Here is a 10,479-nt window from a genome sequence, read left to right on the forward strand (position 1 = left end):
CAGACAGGCAGCCACAACACTGCTTGGGCCTGTCCTGAGCCTCAGATACCTGGTTTCAATTCATTTACATTCAAGATAATCATTGATAGGTAAGTTCTTACTACTGTTATCTTGTTAGTTGTTTCTGATTGAGTCATACATCATTTTTTCCTTTCTTCCTCCCATGTCTGCTTTTAAATATTTAGCATTTAATTATTTTCAGTAGTGGTAAGCTTTGACTGCTTTGTTTTTATTGTTAGTGTTGCTGCTATAGCTTTTGATGGTCATCAAAGGCTCAGAGAAAACATCTTAGTTAATAATCAACTAGCTTAAGCTGAAAACATTTGTCACATAAAAACTCTAGACATTTACCCTCTGTTCCAATTACATTTTTGACATCACAATTTATATCTTTTAATACTGTGTATTCCTTAAAAGCCTATTATTGACAAGTCTTTTGCCGAATGATTTCAAGTTCCTCTATTTTTTTGTTTATTTTCCCTTAGTGCTTTTAGAATTTTCTTTATTTCTCAGACTTTGAGAGCTTGATTCTTTTTTTTTTGGCAACACTTTTATTTTTCCTTACACAATGATGTGTTGCTGAGGCCTAATGTTCTCACATAACCGTTGAAAACAAAAATTTGTTGTCATCTCTTTAAAGAATCGAGAATTTCATACAAAAACCCTTACATAAATTAAAAGGATGAATACATTTACAGGTGTAAATGCAAACTGCTTCCAACTCAAGGCAAGTGACAGCCCATGGTGTTCTGGGAGAAAACATCAGCTAAGAAAGGAAACGATCCTATGGCTTGGACTTTCCAACCCTGACAGACAGGCAGGTTGGAAGCAACTGTTTCAGGAGCCCTTGCCAGCCTCTAGAGAAATCCCAGAACACTCAGTCCTGACACATTAATACCCTGCACAGATAAGAGACTACTGGCCACGCAGACTCACCAAGCCACAGACTTGTCTTCCACAAGCACGTTCTTACCTCAGCAGTCATGAAGTGACCAAGCCACATGCACTAAAGTTTGAACTCAAAGATATGTACACAGTATTAAACAAATACCAAGGGGAACAGTTGACTTGAATACAAGGTCAAAACCGGCAACAAGTTCTACAATCCAGTGCTGATACCAGATAAAAACTTCAAGGACAATTTCTTTTCAAATGCTTATTCCAGTTTCATGAGGCTAGCATGAGGTGTATGCATTTGCCAAGGGCAAATTTATACTTCTGTATTAACCCATGCAGCAAATTCTACACATCTGCTCAGTTCATTTAGAAGCATTTGTGGTGGACGATGGAGGGGCCTGAATCGTCATACTCCTGCTTGCTAATACTCATCTGCTGGAAGGTGGACAGTGAGGCCAGGATGGAGCCGCCAATCCACACTGAGTACTTGTTCTCTGGGGGTGCAATGATCTTAATCTTCATGATGCTAGGAGCCAGGGCAGTGAACGCCATCTGCACCTTGTCAGCAATGCCTGGGTACATGTTGGTGCCGCCGGATAGTACCGTGTTGGTGTACAGGTCTTTGCAGATGTCCACGTCACACTTCACGATGGAGTTGAAGGTGGTCTAGTGGTTGCCGCAAGATTCCATACCCAGGAAGGAAGGTTGTAACAGCACCTCTGGACACCAGAACCGCTCATTGCCAATGGTGATGATCTGGCCAGCGAGCAGTTTGTAGCTCTTCTCCAGAGAAGTGGAGGATGTGGCAGTGGCCATCTCCTGCTTGAAGTCCAGGTAGACCTAGCACAGCTTCTCCTTGATGTCGCACATGATTTCCCGCTCAGCTGCGATGGTGAAGCTGTAGCCTCGCTCATTGAGGATCTTCATGAGTTACTCAGTCAAGTCCCAACCAGCCAGCTCCAGAAGTAGGATGGCATGGGGAAGGGAGTAGCCCTCCTAGATGGTCACTGTGTGGGTGACCCTGTCTCCGGTGTCCATGGCAAAGCCAGTGCTGTGCCCAAAGGCATAGAGGGACAGCACATCCCTGATGGCCACATACATGGCTGGGTTGTTGAAGGTCTCAAACATAATCTGAGTCATGTTCTCTCTGTTGGCCTTGGGGTTCAGGGGTTCCTTGGTCAGCAGCACTGGCTGCTTCTCTGGGGCCCCATGCAGCTCATTGTAGAAATGGTGCCAGATCTTCCCCATGTTGTCCCAATTGGTGATGATGCCATTTTCGATGGGGTACTCTAGGGTCAGGATGCTGTGCTTGCTGTGGGCTTCATTCTCACATAGATGTCCTTCTGACCCATGTCCACCATCACTCCCTGGTGTTGGGGGTGCCCCACAATGGAGGGAAACATGGCTTGGAGACCGTCGTCCCCAGCAAAGCCAGCTTTGCACACACCAGAGCCATTGTCAATGACCAGTATGGCTATATCTTTTTCTATTGCGATGGGCGGAGGAGTGGGATAGTAGAGTGGTAGAAGAACAAGGTGAGTGAGCTTGCAGTGGTGACTGAGAGTGAGTGCTTGATTCTTGTTTGTTGTGGGGTAGTTTTATGGCGTATTAATCTTTTTTGTAGTCTCTGATCTTTCTGAACCTATATATTTATATCTCTCAAATTTTTGAAAGTTGTTATTATTCATTTGAATATGCTGTATATACCTTCCATTTGCTGAACTCTTTCATGAATATTGCTAAATATTAGATTTGCTTATTCAAGAGAATTTTGTATATCTGGTAAATGTCGTTCATTCTTTTTTATTGTTTTTCTGTTTTGTTCTTTGTTCATTTCTTAATAACCTATTTTAATTTTCATTTCTTTTCTTTTTTATGTTACTTTTTTTTTTTTTTTGGACAAAGTCTCTCTGTGTTGCCCAGGCTGGAGTTCAATGGCACAACACTGACTCACTGCAATGTCTGCCTCCCAGGTTCGAGTGATTCTCCTCTCTTAACCTCCTGAATAGCTGGGATTCCAGGTGTGCACCACTATGCCCAGAGAATTTTTTGTATTCTTAGTAGTGATGGGGTTTCACCATGGTGTCCTGACTGGTCTTGAACTGCCAACCTCAACTGATCAACCAGTCTCAGCCTCTCAAAATGCTGTGATTACAGGCCTGAGCCTGCACACCTGGTCCTAACTCATTTTAGAGCTCACTGATTCTTCATTCTGTTTGTTTTCTTCTGCCATTGAAAGCCTTCTGAATTTTCCACTTCAACCAGTATATTTCTCAGTTCTGGGACTCTTTTTATTTTTAAATACTTTCAGTCCATTTTTAAAAGTTTCTCTCAGAATTGTATCAGTTCCTTTTCTGTGTTGTTTTAGAGATCTGAGTTTCCTGGAAACTGATATTTTGAATTCTTGATCCGATAACCACTGATAGCCATTCTCATTAATTAGCATTGGTCAATGGTTTATGCTTTGTCCATTTAGGGATGTTATAATTACCTGTTTGGTATTATTTCTTGTGGTTATACATATATATCTTTTTATTGAAGGACTAGTTATTTAGTTTATTGTTTTCTCTGTCTTATTTTGCATTTTGTTGTATATAATTGCTTTGGGTTTTCTTTAAGACAAAAGTATGGTGGGACATGGTTTGCTTGATTTTGGCTAGGTCAGTTCCTCTGTTTGGCAGTAGATGGTGCCTTAAGCCCAGGTTTATCTCAGCTCTAACAAACTTTGAAACACTGACAGTCTCCTGTCTGAGAGATTTTGAAGGGGATATCCTAAGCCTGTGAGAAGGCTCTCTACAGGTTTGTCATCAAGGAAATTATATGATATACCTCATACCTTATGGTAATGCTGTAGAGGTATTCAGGTTTGGCATCTCCTGTGACTGAGCTATCCAGGCTGGAGATGGTAGTCCTGTCTTGCTACTTCATCCCTCGTTGTCCCCAGGTTATTTTTCACTTTTCAGGTGCTCACAAGGCTTCCTTGGGCTAAGGCATGAATAGTTTTGCTGCCAGGAAATCCAAAGTGATGGGGAAGCTGTCCATCCACTTCAACTTTATTTTATTCAATGTAGTAACCAAGAGTCAGAGGAGTTTTTCTTTTTCTATTTTTTAACACTTGTTTGTCAGCAGACTAGAGGACTAGTGTCATGAATATAAAAGGCCAAATTTTTGCCCTCTGCCTGGTTTCTTCACTTCTCTGTCACCCTAGAAACAGCCTCATTCTCAGTTTTGAGCTCTGCGTTATTGATGGTGATAATCTCGGCACTGTATACTTGGTTTTGGTTTTTCTGTGGGTGTTCTTGGGGGGTTAGGGTTGGGGGCAATTGATGGCAGCTTCCTTTACTATGCCATATTTTTTACAAAAGTACTGTCCTCTAGTTTACATTTTTTCTGCTTCCTTGTGTGTAAATTTATGTTATAAATTTTACATTTCTTCTTATATATCTATATGTTTACACATATATATTTCTCAACTTTGATTTAGCTGCATTTCAGAAGCTTTAGTATGTTTTAATTTCTCTTTTGTTTGTGAAAATTATTCAATTCCTTGCAGATTCTTCAGTTAACCATAGGTTGTTGAAGAGTGTATTTAGTAATTTCCAAATAATATATATTTTTCAGGTTTTAGAAAATGAGTCTCAGTCAGGCATGGTGGTCATGCATATAATCCGAGCACTTTGAAAGGCTGAAGTGGGTGGATCCCCTGAGGTCAGGAGTTTGAGGCTAGCCTCATCAATACAGTGAAACTCCGTCTCCACTAAAACTACAAAAATTAGCCTAGCATGGTGGTGTGTGCCTATAGTCCCAGCTACTCAGGAGTATGAGGCAGGAGAATTGCTTGAACATGAAAGGTTGTGATGAGTCGAGATCACACCACTGAATTCCAGCCTGGGTGACAGAATGAGACTCCAACTTATTTATTTATTTATTTATTTATTTTAAAGAAAGAAAGAAAAAAAGAAATAAAAGAAAAAAAAGAAAATGGGTCTTTAGTTTTATTACATTGTGGTTGGAGAAAACATTATATGTGATTTCAGTAATATTAAATATAATAGACTTCCTTTGTGGCCTACCATAAGGTCTATTCCGAGGATAGCACAGAGAATAACAAACATGCACTTTAGAAGAATGTGTAGTCAGCTTGTGGAGTAGAGTGTTTTGTATGTGTCACATAGACTTATTTGGTTTATGCTGCTTTTCAAGACCTTTGTTTTCTTATTGAATTTGGATTTGGTCATTTCATACATTGTTGAAAGTGAGGTGTTGAAATCTCCCACTATTACTATTATTGCAGGACTGTCTAGCTCCTGAAATCAATTTATTATTGTTTCATATATCCTGAGGATCTGTTAATAGGTATATATGTAAGTGTTATACCTTCTTGATCAATTAAACAATTTTGATATTTGTCTAGTAATTCTACCTCTATTTTGGTTACAGTTTGCTTTATATTTTCCCTCAATTTTAGAATATTTAAAAAGTTATTCTGCCAGTCTTTGATGTTTAACTGGAGTTTATTTGGATGGAAATTAATTTCTGACAAGAATTTATTTTCCTATTTTTGTCCTTTTTTTCTACAAGTTTTGTTATTGGTGTTGTTGTATTTCATTCCTCCAAAACTGCTTATATTTGCATTTGTTTTTCTAGGGTACCATTTTGACTCCTTCATTTCTCTTCAGTATATTTGAACAGTTATTTTCTTATGGTCTATTAATGGTATTATAATTAATATCTTAAATTTATAATAATATAGTGTGAATTACAATAACTGACTATTGACATTACACAAAAATCATTTTCTCATATTGCTCTCCCTACCTTTCTATTTTTTGCCAAAAATTGTTTGTTATACAAAATTTCATATACAAATTTTGTATGATTTTTGTTATACAAATTTTGTATAACAAACAAAAATTTTTATACAAAAATATTACATATTTTTCTACCAACAACCCAGATATGTAATTATTGTTTTATTCTCTGTCATTTCTTTATGTTATTATTGAATTTTATTTTACTTCATTGAGACAGGGTTTCAGTCACATAGGATAAACATGGTTCACTACAGCCTCCAGCTCCTGGGCTCAAGGGATCCTTCCACTTCGAATCCTCATGTACCTGGGACAGAAGTGTATGCCACCACAGCTGGCTATTTTTGTTGATTTTCTGTAGAGACAGGGTCACACTTTGTTGCCCTGACTGGTCTCAAACTCCTGGGCTCAAGAAATCCCCATCCTTGGTTGGGATTACAGTTGTAAGATGCTGTGACTTTCCTCTTGTCATTTAAATACAGTAGAAAAATAAAGTCACAGGAACCCCGTATACAATAATATTGGCTTTTCTATTTCCTGGTGTAATTACTTTATTGATGTTCTTTATTTCTTTATTTTCACATGAGATACTACTTTACTTTCATGCCTTATATGTTTTTATCATGTTTTGTAAGGCTGATCTAGTAGGAATGTACTCTCTTTAATTCTGTTTGCTTAGAAATGAATTACTTGCTCAAAAATTTAAATTTTGGTTTGGACAGATATTGAGTTTATGATTGACTTAATTTTTTTATTTCAGCACTTTGAAGATCTCATCACCATGACCTATTTCCTCCATAATTTATAATGAGAAATTGGCTGCTAATGTCATGAATGATAACTTGCATGTGATCAGTTACTTCTGTCTTGCTTCTTTTTAAGTTCTCTATTTATTTGTCTTCTGTCAATTTCAGTTCATGTGTTTCATTGTGGATATCTTTGAGTTTATTCTTCCTGGAGTATTTTTTTTTTTCTATGGAGATACTTGGATCAGTAGATTTCCATCTATCAACACATTTGTGAAGTTTCAGCTATGGTTCATTCAAATATTTTTACCCCCCCTATTTCTCTTTTTTCAGTGGAACTCCCATTATGAATATGTTGATATTCTTGATGGAATTCCATGGCAACCTTAGTTTTTTTCATTATTCTTGTTTCTCTTTTTGTTTCATACACTGAATAATATCAAACAATCAATCTTCAAGTTGCCTCATTACACTTTTTGCATGCCCTCACAAGCTAGTCAATCTTTCTAGTTACAGATTATTGATTTCATTTTTTTAAATAATGTAAATGTCTTTATTGGTATTTTCAATTTTAAGTCACTGTTCTACTGGGTTCCTTTAGGTCTTTGAGAACATTAAATTGAAGAGAATTGAAAGATTTCCCTAGTTAGTACCATGCCTGGGCTTTCTGAAAGAGTTTCTTTTAATTACGTTTTCTTTGAATGTGCTTTTTTTGCGTTTATCTTTGAATGTCTTTTATTTTATTGTTGAATGTTGAACACTTTGAATATTATTCATCCTATTCAGATAACAAATTCTTGACCTCCACAATTGCTTAGTTTGTGGGTTGTGTACTTGTTTCACAACTCTTTAAAGCTAGTTTTGCAGTCTGTATTATTTGTCATGTATGAACATTTAATCTGTGTTCTGTCATCCTTTTCATCATCTGCTGTCCTTGACACACTTAAAAAAAAAAAAAAAAAAAAAAAAAAAAACAATCCAAGGAGGGAAAAGAAGAAGAGGAAAAGAAAGAAAGGAAAAACTGTCCAGAATTTGCATATGGACTCCTTCAGGAACTCTAGTGTTTAGTCCAAAGACAGCGAAAAGTGAAAAGTTTTGGGGTCTTCTCCATGCATGCATCCAAAATGGACATTCTTATATCCTTCTAAATATACCAGTAGGAGTCTGGGTATGGTGGTTTATATTTGTAATCCCACCAATTTGGAAGGCTTAGGAGAACAAATCACTTGAGGCCAGAAGTATGAGACCAGCCTTGACAACATGACAAGATCTCTTCTGTATAAAAAAATACAAAAATAAGCTAGTTTTGGAGGCCCATGCCTGTACTGTGAAATGCTGAGGGGGGGAGGATTGGTGGAGTCCAGAGAGGTGAGATGCTCAGGAGGCTGAGGTGGCAAGATCATTTGAACCCAGGGAGGTTGCCGCTGCAGTAGGCCATGATCATGCCACAGGACTCCAATGTGGGCCACAGGGCAAGTTCTGTGACTATTTAAAACCCAATCCAAAATAAACAGCAACAAACTGTGAGAGTTTTTCAAAGCTGATTTTCCACATCAATTTTCTCCACCAGCCTCTTCTTTCCAGGCGTTTTGTTTGTGTACTGCTTGATCTGACTCTTATTCCTTGCTACTGGTGGCTCCGACTAGTATATTTCCTTTCCACAAATGCCTCCTGGGAGTCAACTTCTGTCCCCAAGAAAGCTCTGAGGTGGGCTAAAGAAAAGCCTCCAAGCTAATAATCTCTAAGGGAGCCTCAGACATTTTAAATCACACAACCACAATTATTTGAGAAAAGCTCCGTATTTCCACACGTGCATCAAAATCTGCATCTAGAATATAATATTCCTCACAGTTGCCATGAAGCCATGGAGTGGGTGATGATGGTCAGTTACAATGCCACATACTGTCTTGCCCAAACTTAGAGGTCAGGTCTTTCTTCATTAACACTCCCTATAGTTACATTAGATTCCAGAGCTCCAAAAATCAAGTCTGAGGTTGTTTTCTCTTTCTTATATCTCTTCACTTTAAACCCAGTTAACTTTAATGACAACATAAAATAGAAACTTCATTAAGTCTACCTTGCTTTTTAATGTTCAGAGAGGTCTTTTTTTGAGATGGAGTCACTCTCTCACCCAGGCCAGAGGGCAGTGGTTCAATCTCAGCTCCCTGCAGCTTCTGCCTTCCAGGTTCAAGGGATTCTCTTCTCTCAGCTTCCTGAGTAGCTGGGATTACAGGCATGCACCCCCATGCCTAGATAATGTTCTTATTTTTAGTAGAGAGGTGGTTTCACCATGTTGGCCACGTTCATCTCAAACACTTGACTTCAAGTAATTCACCTGCCTCAGCCTCCCATAGTGCTGAGATTCCAGTCATGGAGACATCATGTCCAGACTGTCTTGTAAGATTTTATTTGACACTGCTTCCATCATTATCATGAAAGCCATTCTGTCTTTCATGTAATAAGAAATAGTTAAGAAATATATGTTTCTGTTAGCAAATTTTAAGTGATATGACTTTATTGTTTTCCAAATTATTAAGAGTTCAGTTACTTCATTTCACCACAGCATGGTAGTTGTTACAAATAATTAAATTCCATCTTGGGCCAGTTTAATCTCACAGTCTCTAACTAAAGTATTTGAGTGTAAAAATTAACTCTCTATAAAGACTACATAATGTGCAGCTCATATATTATTATTACATTAGTGGTGTTTTGTACAATTAAATGCAAGTGTGATATTTTAAGACATTATCATATTCATCTTGCAGAGTCATACCTTCCTAAGAAGATAGAATTACACTGGGCAGTTGTAGGCATATCAATATAGAGTTCAAAAGACACTCCTGAGATTTCCCTGAGAAATGAAAAGTGAAATGTTATGACTGTTGTGGAAATATGGCCCTAACCAGTAAGGAGAAGGCTTGTGACCTCTATGATAAAAGGAACAATAAATAATGAATTACTTGAGATTTTTCCATGTTTGTTTCCCATAGTGAGTTTTGAATAATAAAAAAAATAATAACTGTAATAATACATTTCAGTAATAAAAACATTTAAATAAACTTTAAATTTTAAACATTTATATTTATTAACATGAATTAAATGGTCAGCGTACATTTCTTTATTCACATCACTTCAACAGGCTCTCAAGTATAGAGAAGAATATGTCAAGTTCACACCTCTAAATTTCTTATAGCTAGGAAGGATAGAAATGGAAAGAGTGAGTGAAAAAATAGCATAAGCTTATCTGCAAGTCAACTAAAATATTGTTTCATAAATACTATATAGACAGTATTCAAAAATTTAATATTGAAATTACAAAGTTGTATTATTTATTATAATATTAAACACTTAGAGAGACATTATTATAGCTCAGAATTCTAGCTTAAAATGGTTGATATAATAGCAAATAACACTGAAATTGCTCCTAAAATGGTGGATATAATAGTAAATAACACTGAAATGGCTCCTCACTTCATAAAGTGACAGTTAATAGTAAAGCAGAAAGGAACAAGAACAGAAAGGAAAAGAAAAGAGATGTGTTTTATTCGTTGAAAAGTAGAATAATTCTAGACCCTCAATGAAAAATAAATTGAACAGGGTAACACAGAAGAAGGATGTAAATTAAGATGTTGATACTATCATTTAGGGAACAATAAATGATGACCTCACCTTTAATGCATAAACAGCAACCAGAAAAAAAATTTGTATGTGGTAGATAAGAAATAAGTTGTTAAAGATAAAATATGAAAGAGATGAGGGAAAATAATTGTATTTGGAATATCCCCAGTTTTTATGTTATATAGGTGATGTACTTTTGGACAAAAAAATGATGGGAGAGAGGCATGTAGAAAGTGTAAAGAAGTTCAGGGGAAGTTTTAAATTTAGCTGTCTTAATTTTGGGGCACTCATAAGAAAAAAAAAAGAAAAGCATAATGTATAGAAATTCAGAGATCATATCACTGATTTAATTCCTTAGAACTACAGCTTTAAAACTTAAGAGGCTTTTGTCTCAAAACAACATCAAT

At 36.8% G+C, this 10,479-nt stretch overlaps 1 pseudogene; it reads right to left on the bottom strand.

Annotated features, from left to right (window-relative positions):
* Positions 1-1,135: 1,135 nt before the first annotated feature.
* Positions 1,136-2,315, bottom strand: LOC129053508 (actin, cytoplasmic 1-like; annotated as a pseudogene).
* Positions 2,316-10,479: the final 8,164 nt, after the last annotated feature.

This window comes from Pongo abelii, chromosome Y (assembly GCF_028885655.2).
Source record: "Pongo abelii isolate AG06213 chromosome Y, NHGRI_mPonAbe1-v2.0_pri, whole genome shotgun sequence".
NCBI lineage: Eukaryota > Metazoa > Chordata > Mammalia > Primates > Hominidae > Pongo > Pongo abelii.